This window comes from Bubalus kerabau, chromosome 10, assembly GCF_029407905.1.
Source record: "Bubalus kerabau isolate K-KA32 ecotype Philippines breed swamp buffalo chromosome 10, PCC_UOA_SB_1v2, whole genome shotgun sequence".
NCBI classification, from domain to species: Eukaryota; Metazoa; Chordata; class Mammalia; order Artiodactyla; family Bovidae; genus Bubalus; species Bubalus kerabau.
The window spans coordinates 36,999,139-37,019,433 of NC_073633.1; the positions used below are offsets into that span (position 1 = coordinate 36,999,139).

Genomic DNA, 20,295 nt, shown 5'->3' on the forward strand with positions numbered 1-20,295 from the left:
GGCATCACCAACTCAATGGAAATGAGTCTGAGCAAACTCCAGGAGATAGTAAGGTACAGGGAAGCCTGGTATGCTACAGTCCATGGGGTCACAAAGAGTCAGACACAACTTAGTGACTGAACAACAGCAACATCTGTTCCAAGACCCTCTTCCCCATGAAATGTAGGTACTCTCTTTCTTAATACTGTATATGTTTTCTGAACCTGTGAGGTCCCCTGACCACCTGATGCCTAATATAATCGGGGTAAATTTATATGAAAGGTGAATGAATCCAGAAATCCTAGTTTTCCAGACTACCATGCAGTGTGCATCATATTCTCATCCCTCAGGTACACACTTCTGCCATGCTTCTGATGAAGTCACACCTGTTTCTGCATTCTTTGTTCTTCAGGTTTTCATCGCCATGTGACTCACTGACATTTTACCCATCTTATTTACGTTATTTTGACCTGGATCCCTTGATGATTTTCACCACTCCCAAACCTGTCTGCCTTACAGGTGGTTCTCATTGCAACCTATTTAAGAACATCAACAGGGGTTTAGCAACAGGGACTCTGTTCTCCCAAACAGCTTGTGACAGTCCATGCACAGATTTTTATCTCTTTACATAAAACCCCATCAGTGTTGCAAGCTCAGATGCAGAACTTTAAAACCATATGTTTCTGATATTTGAGGTTTATCCCCCTTAGGCTTTGTGAGTGGCAGGGTGATGTGACATCCTTCTTGTTCTTTCACTGACAAAGGGTTTATTCACATAAACTAAAGTCATTTGACAATGACTCTTCATGATGTCTTATCTTCAAGTTATTGTTATCAATGCTGTCAAATTTGTTAAGATTGAAATGCATGCTCACATAAGAGGAATACTCAGTGAATCACTTCTATCCCAGAATATTCAATTTTTCATATATGTCCATTTTTTTAACTTTCAACTTTTTATTTTGTATTGGTGTATAGCCATTAACAATGTTGTGGTAGTTTCAGGTGAACAGTGAAGGAACTCAGCCATACATACAAATGTATCCATTCTCCCCCAGACTCCCTTCCTAGCCAGGTTGGTACATAATAAATAATAGGTTTCAGCTTCCACTGTTAGAAAGCTTCCAAAGTTAGAAAGACTGTTTAAAATGTCTCCCCTCTGCACTGTTTTCACAGATGATGAAAATAAGAATGAATCCAGTTTTTTTTTTAATCCAATGTGCTACCAATAAGGTGTTTCAGTTATACAGAGCCAAGTCTGGTTTTCTGGACTGCCTCACTCTAAATACTTTGTATTATGTTTACCAGGATCATATCAGCTTCCATTATTAGCTTCTCTTGTAACTAATTATCTAAACTGTTCTGTGCACATGCTAAAGGCCAGGACCTCTCTGTTAAGCAGGTTCCACATAGAATCTCATTTGTAGGAGATGGATACTATTACTGAACTCATTTTACAGGAGACGAAATTGAACCTAAAGAGGTTTAGGAAATTTTTCAGGGCACCCATCTGGTGACTGTGGAGCTGGGATTTGAACCGAGATGTGTCTGCCTCCAAGCCCAAGCTTGTAATCACATCAACTACTTACAAAGATGATGACTCAGTCTAGCAGATGAGCATTCTGTCCCGGTCAGGATTCAGAGGCTTTTCTGAACCTCTGAAAACTAGTTTTCTGTTGTGCATACTCCATGTAATAGTCACACCAACTACACTGGCCGGTGCCATGTCAGACCTTCACTCCTCAAACCTTCCAGTGAAATTTGAAAGAATGTGAGATCAGGGATGTCTTCCTCCATGAAAACTGCAGCAAAAGGGACTTTCCAGAACCTGTTCTGTAGCCATCAGTTCAGTCTCTCTGCTGCCTTCCTTCAAATTATTGTAGCCAGTATCCTGTGGGCTATGCAGTAAAAACTGCCCAGGTTTTAGTACTCTTAAAAATAAATTTCCATGTCAATTTTTAGCCCCTCTTTCCCCTACCCAACATAAAAATCCTGCCCAATTCCTAATTCTCCTGGCCAGAGGAATAGGGAATTGCATAACAATTTGCAATATATCTTTCCAAGTACCCTTTCAGGGGTCTCTGACATTATGTGGAGTGACTATGTAAGAGCAAAGTCAAATCTCTGGAACAGTTCTCTGCTACACAGTGACAGGTAATTTAAGATTTTAAAAAACTTTTACCCTAGATAATACTTGAAAATCCAGCCTCATATAAAGAGTCGCTTTTTCCCCTTTAAATCTGTTCCAGGGTCTCAATTCCTTGTTTCCCAGCCCACATATGCTATCATATATAACGTCTGTGGAAACATTTGATTTAAAGACCGAGTCAGCAATGGAATTGGGCTCTTTGCAAGTTACCTTGGTTTAACTACTGAAAACCTATGTAATTGCCTCAGAGACTTGAGGCACTGGAACTTTAATTCACTTGTGTTCTCACATGGAAGAACGTAACTGCCCACTCTAGGCTTCTGCCCCTCCTAAGTACCTTCAGAAAGGAATGACAACCCAAGCAAACTGCCTGTTTGTGGGCATGAGGGGCGGCTCCAGTTAAAGCTTAGAGACAGAATAACATTCTGGACATTACCAATCTGTAGGACTGGTGATTTGCCACAGCTGTCTTGGGAATCATACATCCTAAGACAGTCATGAATTTTAAAAAGTACCCATTGACTTCTGACCTGTTGATTTTGAGAAGGTGAGTAAGCAAACAGTAGAGATGATGACTCAAAGTTAAGCATATTTCAGAGAAAACCTGGAGGAGAGGTCAGAGCACTGGTACTAGAAAGCAGAGCAATGGCTTCTCCAGAAGGAACTTTCAGTTTTCCAGTGGGACAAATAGACTTCCCCAATCTCCCATGAAACCACGCGAATTACATGCTTGATATTTGTGTGCACATTTGCTTGAATTTAAAGGGCACTTTTCCATCAAAGTCCAAAGCATTTTCTTGTTTCAAGATACACTGAGGCACTAAAAGAATTATGTGTAGAATATCAGTAGAAATAATTTACTGGACTCTCCCCTTTCTCAATCAATTACACTTTGTATATACATGTATAAATGTGTGCATAAGATGTTAACATTGTTCAAGGCCATGTGGTAATGAGCTTTTTAATGTTTTCATAGGTATGCATGTATGTTTCCTGTCTAGACAGTTAAGTGAGTTATCTCTGTCAGTTCATCAGCAAGAAACAATATAGAGCATATTTCCTTTTCCTATTATTTGCATTGAAAACTAAAAGTCATTGTATAGAAAAAAAAAAGAAATACCAGTCACTCCTGAACTTTTCACATTAAACTCCACTTTTTCTTTTCACAATTAAAACCCCATGAATTAATGAGAGTCCTCCACAGAGACAGAACCAACAGGATATACATATATAGAAAGGAGAATTGGGTTTACTATAACAAATTGGCTCAAGTGATTATGGAGGCTGAGAAGATCCAGGGTCTGCATTTGAAAATTGAATAGCCAGAATAGCCAGTGGTATTATTTCAGTCTCAGTTCAAAGGCCTGAAAACCAAGAGTGGTGACAGTATAAGAATCGATGTTTCAGCTTGAGTCTGAAGTCAGGAAAAGACCAAAGTCCCATATCAAGCAGTGAGGCAGGAGGAGTTCTCTCTTACTTAAGGGAGGGTCAGACTTCTTGTTCAAGTCATGCCTTCAACTGATTAGATGAGGCCCATCCACATTAGGGAGAGCATTCTGCTTTATTCAGTCTACACATTCAAATATTAATCTCATCCAAAAACAACCTTACACACCCAGAATAATAATTGAAAATCTGGGCACCGCATGGCCCCATCAAGTTGACACTTAAAATTAACTGTCACATCTCATTCTATAACTTTTCAAGTTCTCTATTTGGATCCGACCTGATTTTATTCTATTTGAAATCTTTCAGAGGTTTACTAAGATAGTTGAAGATATTTGCTAAGTTTAATAGCAATATTTATGAAATATTTAGGACGTAAAAGTGCTTTGAGAGTTAATATACCATGAGGGAGGCAAAATACATTATATCCCAAGCCATTAATTTATCTTTCTCTATACTGTGTGTGATGGAATTCCAGTTGAGCTATTTCAAATCCTAAAATACGATGCTGTGAATGTGCTGCACTCAATATACCATAAAATTTGGAAACCTCAGAAGTGGCCACAGGACTGGAAAAGGTCTGTTTTCATTCCAATCCCAAAGAAAGGCAATGCCAAAGAATGTTCAAACTATTGCACAATTGCACTCATCTCACACACTAGCAAAGTAATGCCCAAAATTCTCCAAGCCAGGCTTCAACAGTATGTGAACCATTTTCAAGCTGTATTTAGAAAAGGCTAGAGATCAAATTGCCAATATCTGTTGGATCATCAAAAAAACAAGAGATTTCCAGAAAAACATCTACTTTTGCTTTATTGATTACGCCAAAGCCTTGACTGTGTGAATTACAACAAACTGTAGAAAATTCTTAAAGATGGAAACACCAGACCACCTGACCTGCCTCCTGATAATTCTGTATGCAGGTCAAGAAGCAACAGTTAGAACTGGATATGGAACAACAGACTGGTTCCAAATTGGGAAAGGGGTATGTCAAGGCTGTATATTGTCACCCTACTTAGTTAACTTATATGCAGAGTATATCATGTGAAATGCAGGCTGGATGAAGCACAAGCTAGAATCAAGATTGCCAGGAGACTTATCAATAACCTCAGATATGCAGATGACACTACCCTTATATAAGGCAGAAGGTGAAGAAGAACTAAAGAGCCTCTTGATGAAACTGAAAGAGGAGAGTGAAAAAGGTGGCTTAACCTCAACATTCAGAAAACCAAAATCATAGCATCTGGTCCTATCACTTCATGACAAATAGATAAGGGGAAACGAAACAGTGAGAAACTTTATTTTGGGGGGCTCCAAAATCACTGCAGATGGTGATGGCAGCCAGGAAATTAAAAGATGCTTGCTCCTTGGAAGAAAAGTTATGACCAACCTAGACAGCATATTAAAAAGCAGAGACACTATTTTGCCAACAAGGGTCTGTCTAGTCAAAGCTATGGCTTTTCCAGTAATCATGTATGGATGCAAGTGTTGGACTATAAAGAAAGCTAAGTGCCGAAGAATTGATGCTTTTGAACTGTGGTGTTGGAGAAGACTCTTGAGAGTCCCTTGGACAGCAAGAAGATCCAACCAGTCCATCTGAAAGGAAGTCAATCCTGAATATTCATTGGACTGACTGATGCTGAAGCTGAAACTCCAATACTTTGGCCACTTGATGTGAAGAACTGACTCACCGGAAAAGACCCTGATGCTGGGCAAGATTGAAGGCGGGAGGAGAAAAGGATGAGATGATCGGATGGCATCACTGACTCTACAGACATGAGTTTGAGTAAGCTCTGGGAGTTGGTGATGGACAGGGAGGCCTGATGTGCTGCAGTCCAAACAGCTGGAAACAACTGATTGACTGAACTGAACTGAACTAATGGTGTGTGTGTGTGTTAGTCACTCAGTCATGTCTGACTCTTTGTGACCCGATGGGCTGTAGACTGCCAGGCTCCTCTGTCCATGAAATTCTCTAGGCAAGAATACTGGAGTGGGTTGCCATTCCCTTCTCCCGGGGATCTTCCCAACCCAGGGATCAAACCCAGGTCTACTGCACTGCAGGCAGATTCTTTACTGTCTGAGCCACCGGGGAAGCTCCTCTACAGTAGATACATATAAAACAAAATAGGAATGATCTTCCTGCTGAATATATCTTAATGTTAACAAAGGAAGATTTCAATAAAATATGATATGTTATTCTGTGTAGTGTGGTCAGGTCAATAGGTCTGAGATTTTCTGCATCAGGAAGGTGGTTCCTTCCAACTTACCCACAAACACTTTGACCTCAGAAGTTTGGTGGTGGAAAACAAAACTATACAGTCTCTAAATCTATCATGAAAGTCAAAGTGTTAGTTGCTCAGTCATGTCAACTCTTTGAGACGCCATGGACTGTAGCTTACCAGGTTCCTCTGTCCGTGCAATTCTCCAGGCAAGAATACTGCAGTGGTTGCCTTTCCCTTCTCCAGTGGATTTTTCTGACCCAGGGATTGAACCCCCATATCCTGTGTCTCCTGCACTGCAGGCAGATTCTTTACCTGCTGAGCCACCAGGGAAGCCCAAAACTATCATGGACCCTCTTAAACGAAATTCCAAAATAGCAAAATGAATATTCACAAGTCCCCTCACTTAGCAAGCAGACAAGCAAATGTTTCAGAGTTCCAGTTTTCCATAAATACAGAAATCTTGTAATTATCTCAAGAACCATAAGTTATTTATTTAGTTTCATGCCTTAATGAAGGAAGACTCACTGTTTATCATATTATGATGAGAGGGTGGGGTGATAAAGGTAGGCGGGGAGGAGAAAAGCATGCTTCTATTCTTAATGAATCTTGCCTTATGTTTCTTCAATTTTTTTTATCAGCAATTTTATGCTCTGCAGGTAGTAAACAAAAATGGTGACAGCCAAACATGCATTTTGCATCATAACAAACCCATTGGATCTGCAAACAGTTGTATAACGTGCTCCTTTTCCATCAGGAAAAACAATAGCATTTATTAGCAGTATTTCACTCCACTCCCATGATTTGTGTATTCTTTACTCTCAAAGTGTCAGCTGTCAGATGAAACGATGGAGACTGACAGTTCAGAATTTTAAAAGTTCAGCTCCTTTCAAATGTGCTAAATGAACAAGAACTGCCTAATTTGGGCTGAAGAAAAAGCAACAAAAATCCCCTGTAAGCATGCAAGGTTTTATTCTACTTTTGCATGCTTAGTATGCACAGAGAATGTTAAATACTTTTCAGCTGGATACACTGTTAATTCTATGAGTGAGAAAGATTTCATTAGGTGAGCTTCAGGCAAGAGTGAACTACAAATGGAATTCCCTTTTATTTTCTGAAATTCACAGTATATGACCCATGTCCAATGACAAATGGTCTATAAACTCTCTTGCTGTATTTAATTGCATAAACTTCCATTATATTCTACTATTAACATGGGAACACTTTGACACAAGATGTCAGAAGGGGGAGAAAACTGAGTAAAAAAAAAAAATAAAACTTTCACTCTTAACAAAACCAACATAGTCTTAGTATCCCTCAGAATCACATTCAACATGTAAGTTCCAAGCACACAATTTTAAATATTTTTTCAACCAATTAGTTACTTTTAATTTTGGTAGCACAAAAATCTATTAATCACTATTTAATTATCTGGAGCTCTTGCCTGCCTAATTAGTGCTTTCCGTATTGCATCTTCAACTAAACTGGGAACCCTATCAACTCATTTATCTGATACGTATTTGGTGCACTGGTGAGTTAATTAATGGGAAAAAAAAACTCATTTAAATGGTTCATTCAAAAAAAAAAAAAGCTTATTAAACACTTTGAACATTAAATAAGCCAGCCGATTTTATTGGGTTTTCATTGCCCTAAAAAGCATTATATAAATGTAAAATCCCATGTGACATTTCTGGGTAAATATACATAGTAGAAGGAATCAGAAGCAGCAGTCATCAGCTGAGTAACAGTCTTTCAAGTACACCACCTGAGGCAGCCAGCTTTCGAAATCTTTTACACAAAAATGGGGACAATGATTAAACATAAGGTTTTATTTGAAATTTTCTGGTATTGGGAACACTAAGCATGATTGTAAATGAAATTATGTTGTTATATTCCAGGTAATGTACTGTAAAATGGTCTACACTGTAACTATGCTTAGAATACTGAAGAAAACAAAGACAGGGTAATTTCTCCATCCCTCCAACCGCATCTCCACTTGGCTTTTCCTTGCCAAGGTCTGTGAGCTTGTCCTCTAGCATTCTAGCCCATACAACACCCCCAGAGGGCCTTCCTCTGGCACCCCAGTCTAGTTTAGAGGCCTCCCTGATGTTCTCAAAGGACCTGGGCATAAAACTTCGTCTTGCACTTATGTGAGGGAGCAGTGGAATACAGTGGTACACAACATGGTGTTGGCCTGAGAAAGATCTAGAGTCAGGCACCAACGAGGTTGTTAGGATCCAAATGAAACAATGGAAAAGCATCTGGTGCAGTGCCTGATACTATAAATGTATCATAATAAATAGATAGTTTTTTAAAATTATACTGTACTATACTTGTTTCTCCGGGTATTTCTCTTCTTAGATCCTGAGCTCATTGTGTAAAGAGACACGTGGTCCATCCTTGTATCTCCAAAGCCTGACACAGTGTCTGAGAGACAGCAAGCACTGCAAAAAGAGTAAGTTAGTCATTCAGTTGTGTCTGATTCTTTGCTACCCCATAGACTGTAGCCCACCAGACTCCTCTGTCTATGGAATTCTCCAGGCAAGAATACTGGGATGGGTAGCCATTCCCTTCTCCAAGGTGTCTTCCCAACCCAGGCATTGAACCCGGGTCTTCTGCATTGCAGGCAGATTCTTTACCATCTGAGCAACCAGGGAAGCCTCAAGCATTGTATATGCTTGTGTGATAGATGAACAGAGCAACAAATCTGCAGTAAAGGAATCTAAGGGGTCTCAGAGTAAAATAAGCAAACAGAAGTCAAATTGCCCCTCCTTCTTACAGAGGATGGTAGGAATTCTAATGCACAAATCCATACTTGCTAACTGTTTACAACATAGTTCATGTTTTTAAAAAGTATTATCTGCCTACCTATTATTAACACCTACATAGTTTTCTCTGAATCTTCAATAAATTGTCAAATAGACACAGGTATCTGATTCCTCTTCTGACTGTTTATTCTGTGAGTCTCAACAGTTAGAAAATTGTCCAAGGAAATCAAAAGCTGTCATAACATGAAAATCATTAGCAGTGAACTGACCGTTTTTAAGATCAGTTGTGAGTTAAACTCTCATTGCATTTAGCATGCCACCTATTTTAATCAATAGAATCACTATATTGATCAGGTATACTGCTACTGCTGCTGCTAAGTCGCTTCAGTCGTGTCCGACTCTGTGCGACCCCATAGACAGCAGCCCACCAGGCTCCCCTGTCCCTGGGATTCTCCAGGCAAGAATACAGGAGTGGGTTGCCATTTTCTTCTCCAATGCATGAAAGTGAAGAGTGAAAGTGAAGTTGCTCAGTCCTGTCCAACTCTTCGCAACCCCATGGACTGCAGCCTACCAGGTTCCTCCATCCATGGGATTTTCCAGGCAAGAGTACTGGAGTAGGGTGCCATCACCTTCTCCATTCAGGTATAATCCTGCTGCAAAAATGATGTCTACAACTTCCTATGCAAATAAAATAAAAATTTTAAACTGAAAATCTTTAAAAAATTCAGGATTTCATAGTTTATTAAAGTGATCTTGGAGACAGCTCACATCACAGGCAAAGATGTGGATCTATCAAGATCAAACAAATGAAAAAAGGAAAATAAAGTAGATGTGATTGAAAAATAAACTTGAAAACCAAATGATTTAGGAAAACCCATCTGAAAATTAATAAAGCCATAGAATATTTTTGTAAAATTGATTCTTTTCATAAGAAAAGATTACTCAAAAATCTAAGATTTGGTTACGTCTTCATTTGTTCAAAGGATTACAGAATAGTTTCTATATAACCTAAATTTTGTTCTTAAAATATCTTCATTATTTTTAATTTTACATATCTAGATAAAGTCCAAACTAAGCTTTTCCTTTTCTATCATGGTCTATAAAATGTTCATCTCAATTTTAAGTAAATTCACAATAAGTTGTCTTTTCTGGTACCATCTAGATGCTGGTTTGAGAGACAGAATTGTTCTTAGATGTTGCAACCACCAGTACTCTTGCTTCTTCATCCCACCATCTTCTGATAACTTCCAGGGGAGCCTATGATGCGAATGTGGGGCATTCTCCAATTCAAGTTCATGGACAATGCACTCTTTAAAGGGAAAAGCAAGTGGAGTTCTGCAGAGAGATCCTAATGAGGCAACTCTCAATAAAAGTCCTATTTCATGGGGTAGTCCCCATTTTGGGGAACCTCTTCCTTCCAGAGAAATACAGTGATAGAAAGACCCTAACTCTACAGCACTAGGAAATAGGTATTTAACCCATAGGGGCCTTATAACCAAATCACATTCAGTGCCAGACACTGCAATGCTCCAAATAGTCAGTGATGACCATGTGTTACTGAATATACCATGTACAATATTCCAGAATGTTTTTAATTCTCTCTCACCTTGTTTTGTTTTGCTTTTTCTTTCCTGGTACAACCATTGGTTGAGTAAGAAAAAGAGAGAATCTATAATATAACACTTATCTAATTTCTGATGTTGAAATCACTAAAAGGAGAATACATAATACTAAACTATTTGTACTTTTTATATAATACTTCTAGAAAAATATTATAGTTCAATATTCTTTGAAACTATTCTATGCTCTGTGAATACCATTTTGCCCCAGGATATTTACTTGTTATTATTGATGATTACATATTATATATCCTGTGTTCCTCAAATATGACAAAGTAAGTATATTTGTTTCCATTTTAGCAATATCTTTGAAGAAAAATTCAAATATATTCAAAGATAATTTTTTTTTTCTTGATCTCTCTGTCAAGTCAATTCAACTCTAATTCAGGCAAATTCCTGACAAATATCAGAGTTCTATTTACCGATTATCACTTCTTCCCTTTGGGATCATAAGGTTTTAAGGGAAAAAAATATAAAAGATTTATTGCTAATAGGATTCTACAAATGTTATCTTTGTTCAGAGAAAAATTAATATATGATCCTGGCTTTGTATAACATCTTTAATGTTCCTTTTTTGAATATGTATAACTCATTTAGGGAACAACGATAGATAGTAACTCATCATTCTTGCTACCTGCCTTAGAATATCTGTATTTTATCTGTTTGAAAATAATATAAACTTGTGACTTAATTGATGTCATAAGTTCGATTCATCACCACATTCATTGTAAATAAAGAGGCTCTGAATAATGAACAAAATGCTTATTGTTTACCAGAAGAAAGGTCGTAACATGTTATATTTACATCTATGTCATGTCTTATTATTAAATCTGTATAAACCATCTTCCTTCATTATTTCTGAATGGGAGACTGATGATAAGTGCTATTTTCAAGATTTTTTTTTATCCTTTTTATTTGTCTAGCTAATTTGTGTGCTGACACATTTCAAAGCTGAGTCTATGTTTTGCTTGTTAAGTTTTTAGGGATTTGTAGCTCCTGAAAACCAAGAATGAGTTCCTAAATTTAACACTTGATGGGTCAACAGTTTCAGGGGAGAGAGGTCAGATGCCCAGTGGAGGAAGAAGAAATGTATCTGCGTGATCCTGGTTTGCTTTGTATAATTGACACTGGACTTGGAATTGGGAATGATTTGCTGTTTATGTTAAACAGCAGGGAGGCTTATGGCTTATTATTTTTACTCCTGATACAACCGAAGGAATAGGTGAATAATGAGAGGAGCAAAGATAATCATAATGATACTAGGCAATGAATCGTGTGTGCCTGGGTGATAGGGCAAGTTTTATCAGACTGTGATGGTCAGCAAGCTAACACAAACTATAGACATGCAGATTAGTCAAATCGTTATTACATCTGCAAATAGCTAGTGGCTTGTTTTCCCTCTCCCACTTGATAATTTTGATGATTTTGACTCTGAGCCCTACCTTACATTCAAGGAAATTTCAATTAAATGTATCACATTATGAATAGGGAAAAGAAAATGTATCCAGTAAAACCGAACAGTCACACAATTAAGGGACCAACCTTAACATTGGTTTTCTATTCCTAGAACACTCTAGAAATTGATTCCTTACCCAGTACAAGTCCATCCCATTTTCACCCCTTCTTTGTCCCTCCCCCCCCAATTTAGTGAACTTAGCCCAAAATTTCTCATTTGCTGGGCTCTGTCCCTTGTTTAAATTAAAGAAAATACAGGATCAGTCCTCTTTTTGCTTGCTGTAAAGTCTCTTCAGAATCTAATTCAATGAGATTGTATTTGTTAAAATGAATGCAGATTGTTCAATGCAGCAGATTTAAGAAATGCTGAAAAGAGTTCAGGGGCTCGCAGGGTGGAGGCTAGCTCCGTGGTGGGGTGGGGGTGAAGTTTTACACATCACCCCATGTTTGTTAAGGTCTAAAAGCACTGAAAAGGATTTGTTCTGTTTGTGTGAAGGGCCTCCGTGCTCTGCCTCGCTAAGATGTTATGCCAAGCTTTTCAGCACTTTTACTTTCTCTTGATCTTGGGCCTGACATGACCAAAACCCAGAGCTCAAGTTCTCCGGGACTGACCCCTATTGTCACTCCAGTCTGTCATCTAAGAGTCTGCTACCCAAACAATTGGTTTCCTGCAATTAATATGTTGTTTATTTTAAAACATGAATTTGAAAATAGTTTCGGCATATCTTATTTCAAGGAAGCATTTTGTTTACTAAATGTTTTTACTTATCAAATTAACTGTTACTAAAAGATCTGAGATCTCCCAGGAGAATGAAGATCTTTAATCACATAATATAAACCAAACAAGGGCTTCCCAGGTGACTCAGTGGTAAAGACCCGTCTTCCAACGCAGGAGATGCAGGAGGCATAGGTCTGATCCCTGGGCCAGAAAGATCCTCTGGAGAAGGGCATGGAACCCACTCCAGTATTCTTGCTTAGAAAGTCCCATGAACAGAGGAGCCTGGCAGGCTACAGTTTGTGGACACAAAGAGTTGGACACAACATAGCAAATAAGCACACACACAGATGAACCAAAGAATCAATTATTAGAGTCATTGATAATATTGACAGCCCTAGAAAGAGTTCCAAATCATATGTTGCATAATCCAGTTATAAGTTGCCAGTCAGAAACCTGGCTTCTATTCCCTAACTCTACCACTGCTCTGTGTCCTATGATTGGAATTTCCATACAACTGCATTCCTTTCACTATTTACTATGATGTGGAGACCAAAGGGCTTAGACATATTTCATCAACCTAGGAAGAATACATCACTGAGAAAATATGTAGATACATGTATGTGTGTGCATGTGTGTTTATACTAAACAGACTAGACATGATGGGCTATAATCAAAAATTAGTTTTCTCCTTTTCTACTACTATTTTAAGAAATACTCTGTTAGATCTTTCTGCTTTCTTGGAAAATATCTCAGGCAGTCCCCTTGTGGCTTTTGTGGTCACTTTTAGGTTTCTGAACAGTATTATTTTCAGGTGTGAAAATATCCAATCCAATTTAACTCAAAACTTGAATCGTTTCAAAGCTTTCTCCTCTCCCTAGCCCATGCGAGACTTGCAACTTGAATACACGAAGTGGGAAAATGAGGGTAGGAAGCAGTCTGAAGAGGGGAATAAGTGGAAAGGACAAAGATTTTCTTGATCAGTGCTTATATAATGTGGTCCTTTCTCTACACACCATTTCATGGACTGCTTTTGGGACCTTGGATATCCCCAGAGAGGGACGTAAGTATTGCCCCACCGCTGTACAGGCAATACATCCTTGGGCTAACTGCTTCTGATTCTGCCTCAGTTTTTAATTTGATTCTAATTCCTATGACTCCTGCCCCTATGTCTTAGTCATTCACGCTGCTGAAATAAAGCATCTTTGAATGCATGGCTTATAAATGACAGAACTTTATTTTTCACAGTCTTGGAAGCTAAGAGTCCAAGACCAGGGTACCAGCACGATTGGGTGAGGGCCTCTTCTGGATTGCAGATTTCTACATTTTAACCTTTCACAACACAAACAGCAAGGGAACTCTCCTGACCTCTCTTATAAGGCACTAATCTCATTCATGAGGGCTCTACCCTCAGGACCAATCAGCTCCCAAAGGCCCTCCTAATACTCTACATCAGGGATTATAATAGGATTTCAACATATGAATTTTGCAGGATGGGGAATACAAACATTCAGACCATAACTCACTACAAAGCAACACTCATGTGCAGGGGACTTTCTCAATGGCTCTAGCCATCAATAGGGACCCTGAGGAAAACTCAATCTCAGTGCCCCTCAAACTCTCCAAGTAAAAGCCAGTCCTAACACAGATCTCTCTCCAAGATCTTTTCCAACTCAATGTCATCGGCTCTGGACCTGGAAGTTTCAGAAGCTGGGGAATGATACAACAGACATCTCCAATGTCTGTTGTATCATTCTTTTGAAGCTATTTCACATGGCTAGGGGAAACTGGGAACAACACAAACTTTTTTTTTAACTACAAAATGACAACTGATTAAAAAATAGGCAACAAATCTCAATAGACAGTTTTTCAAAGAAGATATATAAATGACTCATAAGCACATGAAAAAATATTCAACATCACTAGCTATCTTGGAAATATATATCAAAACTGAAATGAAATATGACTTCATACTTACTAGGATGTTTATCATCAATATAGCAATTAATAACAAGTGTTGGCAAGAATATGGAAGAACTAGAATTCTCATATACTCCTAGTGGCAGTGTAAAATGGTTCAGCCATCTTGGAAAACAGTCTAAAAAAGGTTAAATATAGAGTTATTAATACCATACTAATCAGTAATTCTGCTTTGAGTTATACAACCAAGAGAAAATAAAAATATATGTGCATGTAAACATTTGTATTCAAATATTTATAGCAGCACTATTCATAATAGCCAAAAGTAAAATCAACACAAAAGTCCATCTGTTAATGAACAGATAAATAAAATACAGTATATCTATACACTGGAATATTATTAGACAATAAAAAGAGGTACTGATAAATGCTACAATGTGGATAAAACTTAAAAACATTATGCGAAGTGAAAGAAGGTAGTCAAAAATTACAAATTGTATGATTCCATTTGTATGATACATCCAAAATAGGCAAATCTACAGCGGCAGAATGGAGAAGGCAATGGCACCCACTCCAGTACTCTTGCCTGGAAAATCCCATGGACGGAGGAGCCTGGTAGGCTACAGTCCATGGGGTCGCACAGAGTAGGGCACAACTGAGCGACTTCACTTTCACTTTTCACTTTCATGCATTGGAGAAGGAAATGGCAACCCACTCCAGTGTTCTAGCCTGGAGAATCCCAGGGATGGGGAAGCCTGGTGGGCTGCTGTCTATGGGGTCACACAGAGCTGGACATGACTGAAGTGACTTAGCAGCATAGCGGCAGAAAGTAGATAAGTGGTTGCCTAGGATTGAGCGGTAGGGAGTAGGTAATGGCTAAGGGGTGAGGAGTTTCTTTTGTGGATAAGGAAAATGTTTTAATATTGATTCTTGTAATGGTTTCTCAACTTATTTGACTATATGAAAAGCCACTGGATGGTCCACTTTACCCTGATGAATTGTATTTTTGTGAATTATATCTCAATCATACAGCTATGTTAATAAACATATCCTCAGTCTCTCAGAAGTCTGTAGAATTCTGTTCTAGAGACTAGAAAAGTTAGTCCTGGATGGTTGAGCCTTAAACCTTTCCTTAGAATGTGAAACATTTATCAGTGATTTCCTCAGCTTTCAGATTACAACCAAGACACCAAGATAGAAAGAAAATCTCATTTAACAATGTGTTAAATTAATACAAATCTAAAACAATACTCATAGCATTTCACTTTTCTTCATGCTCCAATTTCAGAATAATGATTAAACTTCCAAACTTTGCAGAATGGTACATATATTTTATAGGCTGCAGTATCCTCTTCAGTGATTCTGTTTCCATAACTCTATTGGTTATGTATTTCAATTGAAGAATTAAATGCTAGTCTTACAATAAACTCAAGGCTTCCCTGGTGGCTCTGACAGTCAAGTATCTGCCTGCAGTGCAGGAGCCCTGGGCCTGGAAGTTCCCCTGGAGAACAGATAGGCTACCCACTCCAGTATTCTTGGGCTTCCCTGATGGCTCAGATGGTCAAAGAATCTGCCTGCAATGCGGGAGACCTGGGTTCAATCCCTGGGTTGGGAAGATCCCCTGGAAGAGGACATGGCAACCCATTTCAGTATTCTTGCCTGGAGAATTCCATGGTTAGAGGAGCCTGGCAGGCTATAACCCATGGTGTCGCAAAGAGTCGGACAAGACTGAGTGAACTAAGCACACAGCACAGCACGTAAGATAAGTGCCATTAAATAATCATTTCACAAGTAAGGAAACTGAAGTTCATAATAGTTAAAAATGTATGAAAAATAAAGCAGTTGATGCATGACTAAGCCAGGACTCAAATCTATAGTCTCTGTCCCTCATGCAAAGCCTCTGAAACTCTTTTGCGGGGGCAGGGGCGGGGGGGTGGCTGTCCAATGATAAGAGAAATATTCACATAATTTGTAAGTAAAATGCCTAATTGCTACCTCTAAGAGTGAGACTGAAAACCCACAATAGTATGCAACATAAGTTTGAAAAAAAACTTGGCCTCTCGCCATAAGCAATTTATTTTTATATTTTAGAAGTTGGGAAATCAATGGTCATCACTCAGGCTCTATGTCTGTGTTCTCCCTTAGACACTGATTAAATTTAAAATCTCTTAAATTTTATTTTGAAAATGTATTCTTACAAAAACAGTAGAGAACATGGCAGAGATTACCATTAGAATAAAAGCCAAGACTGCAGATTCTGAGAAAGTGAATGAAACGATGTGAGAAATGTTAGTGGCCAGTGAAAAGTCACATCAACCCCAGAGTATTTTGCCACCTCAGTACTACCTTCCATAAAGACAAATTCATATGTAAGGCAAAATCAATGTGGTTTTGAAAAAATTTTAAATGCTCCTTTATAAATATAACTATGGATGAGAAAGAAAAATCAGAATTGTTTTTGACAAATCTCTTACCCGTCTGCCTATTCCTCATTTGTATGATGCAGTGTTCTGGCTATGGCTCCATCTCTGCTCCAGTTATAGGAATCTGTATCTACTCAAAATCTTGTTCCTGCCTTCTCTTTGTATCCTCCTGGATTTCACTAAAGAAAACACAGCAAAATCATAATATCAAGGTATGCTTACACTCTCTAGCTACAGAGTAAATGGAATTCATTTACATAAATTAAATTGGTCATCATTCATAAATATGAATTGACAATCCAGGACCAGTAGCCATTTGAGGAAAGACAATGACATGAAATGGAAGAATGAAAATAAACAACAAAAAAATGTGACCTCTGTACAAACTGAGAAATAATTTTTAAAAATTCTAATTACTTTCTTCAAAGACACTAAATAAGTGAATATATCTATAAAACTAGGATAGGCCACAGTGCACGTGCTGCACTTCAGTCATGTCCAACTCTTTGCAACCCTATGGACTGTAACCTGCCAGGCTCCTCTATCCACGGAATTCTTCAGGCAAGAATACTGGAATGAGTTGCCATTTCCTCCTCCAGGGGATCTTCCTGACCCAGGGATTGAACTTATGTCTTTTGTGTCTCCTGCACTGGCAGATGTGTTCATTACCACTAGTGCCACCTGGGAAGCCCAAGAAGAGCAATTAAATTGTTCTCGACCGTAAAAAGATATCAGAAATATGAATGACAAAACTAACTTTGTTCTATAAACTAAAGGAGAAAAAAAAATGATGCAATAACCAAACTGGTGATCAGGAATACAGAGTTGAGAGAATTTTCTAGAACTAAGAGGAAAACCAAAAAAGGTAAATATTAAAAGATGTGACTTTCTGACATCTACCTAGCAGGAAACGGAGAGGCAGAGAAGAGCAAAGGGGTAAAGGAAGTAGCTTTTTAGAGAGAGAGAAAATTCTATGAACCAAAGAGACTTAAAAAAAAAAAAAAGATTACCATGAAAGTATGATAGTTCAAATTCTCTTTGAATGCTGTAAGACAATGGAGCAATTCTTCTAATGGTCTGAGAAGAAATGAACCCATAATTTTATTCTCAAGTATAAAAGCAAAACAAACAAACAAAAAAAGCTGTAACTCTGGCAACGACTAGGAAAACCTACTACCCAAGCCACTCCCATAAAAACTACACACTGAGAAGGATATCCCAGGAAAATGAAAAAGAATACAAACTGATGACCCAAGACAAAAAGAAACACATGCAACTGAGTATGATGGAGAGGAAGTGAAGAAAATTCAAAAGTGTTGTAAGAGATTCTGCTACCCATTCTTGAATAATGCTAAGAACATTCTCCTTCACAGGAGTTTGATGACTTAACACTCACTGCATTTCTTCTTCTATGCATCCATTTATATCATTTGATTTTACAATGAGTAATATTCACATAATGATAATACTATAAAGGCTGTTTTATTAAAGTTTTAGTCTCAACTTATAAACAAAGCATGAAGTCACAGTAAAAGTTAATTGTAAAATAGAAAGGGCTTCCCTGGTAGCTCAGATGGTAAAGAATCTGCCGGCAATGCGGGAGACCCAGGTGTGATCCCTGGGTCAGAAAGATCCCCTGAGAAAGGAATGGCAACTCATTCCAGTATTCTTGCCTGGAGAATTCCATGAATTTAACCCCAGAGGCTAAAGCCTGTGGGGTCACAAAGGGTCGCACACAATTGGGCAACTAACACCTTCACTTTCATTTCATACAATATAATATAAATGTTATAAACCTTACAAAGGTAAAAGTAATAATATAGTCAAAAAATCTACAAAATCTTGTCTCCTTAGACAATGCCTGAAGTTAGTAAATCACAAAATAAAGCTATAAATATAATATTACAGCACAAATTACCAGAAAGCAAGCATAGAGGTAAAATGTACTGATGAGTCATCAGACATTTTTAAAGTTGATAAAGATGGAAAGAAATTGACAAAATATATTACTTAACATTTATAATGGTAACTATCCAAATAACCGAAAAATGGAACCAGTTCAAAGTTTTTGGGGTTTTTTAATATAAATTTATTTATTTTAATTGGAGGCTAATCACTTTACAATATTGTATTGGTATTGCCATACATCAACATGAATCCACCATGGGTTTTTGTTTTTTTTTTTTAACTTGCAATATGAAAGGAGATCCATCCTTCCCATTCTAAACCTAACTGGGTTGGATTTCAGTCAACAGTCTAGATATTAACTTTTTATAAAATTTAACATATTTTAGTGTATAAAAAGCATAACAGAAAAACACAATAAAATTCATAGTGACCTTTTTATCAATGGGAGAATTTCTGGATAATTTTTCATATCACTTTTTCATATTTTGAGTTTCCAAATGTCCTATATATTCTTCAGAAAGCATACACTAATTTTAATTTTTAAGTCTTTGATAAAGCCATCTAGCATGGTTTTAAAAATTAAAAATCAGTAATATTTTATACATTTATATATATATACAAAGATTTATAGATTTACGTATCTTTTACTTGCACTTTGAAGGTCATGACAGCAAGAAATTGGGATAAATCATACGAGTTTCTCCAAGAATGTATCTGTTTACATATTCCCCAATTCTGTAGCAAGAGAAAGTGTCTCTGTCCACCATAAAGGTAATATTGCACATGCATGTTCATTTGCTCAGTCATATCCAGCTCTTTGCAACCCCATGGACTGCAGCATGCCAGCCTCCTCTGTCCATTGAATTTTCCAGACAAGAATACTGGAATGGGTTGCCATTTCCTCCTCCAGGGGATCTTCCTGACACAGGAATAAAACCTGCATCTCCCGCAGCACCTGCATTAGCAGGTGGATTCTTTACCACTAATAGCCAATAATAGGCCTGTCCACTCAGGTGTTTCATTAAATATCTCCTTTTAGTGGTCCCTACTTGATCTCCTGATAAAGGTGAAAGAGGAAAGTGGAAAAGCTGGCTTAAAACTCACATTCAAAAAACTAATATCGTGGCATCTGGTCCCATCACTTCAAGGCAAATAGATGGAGAAACAATAGAAAGAATGACAGAATTATTTTCTTGGGCTCCAAAATCACTGCAGATGGTAACTGCAGCCATGAAATTAAAAGACGCTTGCTCCTTGGAAGAAAAGCTATGACAAACCTAGACAGTGTATTAAAAAGCAGAGACATTACTTTGCCAACAAAAGTCCATCTAGTCAAAGCTTTGGTTTTTCCAGTAGTCATGTATGGATGTGAGAGGTGGACCATAAAGAATGCTGAGCACCAAAGAATTGACACCTTTGAACTGTGGTGTTGGAGAAGACTCTTGAGAGTCCCTTGCACAGCAAAGAGATCAAACCAGTCAATCCTAAAGGAAATCAGTCTTGAATATCCATTGGAAGGACTGATGCTGAAGCTTAAACTCCAATACTTTGGCCACCTGATTCAAAGAACTGATTCATTGGAAAAGACCCTGATGCTAGGAAAGATTAGAGGCAGGAGGAGAAGAGGACGACAGAGGACAAAATGGTTGGATGGCATCACCAACTCAATGGACATGAGTTAGAGCAAGCTCTGG

The 20,295-nt window shown here is 38.0% G+C and overlaps 1 long non-coding RNA gene across 8 annotated transcripts in view; it reads right to left on the minus strand.

Annotated features, from left to right (window-relative positions):
* Nucleotides 1-20,295, minus strand: part of LOC129621184 (uncharacterized) — a 226,551-nt gene that overhangs the window by 176,574 nt on the left and 29,682 nt on the right. For 6 of the 8 annotated variants that reach the window (XR_008699084.1, XR_008699082.1, XR_008699079.1 and 3 more), the window contains exons 2-4: nucleotides 16,745-16,872; nucleotides 14,329-14,448; nucleotides 8,127-8,237 (exon numbers count right to left, since the gene is read on the minus strand). This is a non-coding gene — a long non-coding RNA (uncharacterized LOC129621184). Of the gene's footprint in view, nucleotides 1-7,414; nucleotides 8,238-14,328; nucleotides 14,449-16,744; nucleotides 16,873-20,295 lie in introns of those variants that run through there. The other 2 variants (XR_008699076.1, XR_008699080.1) reach the window with 2 other exon arrangements.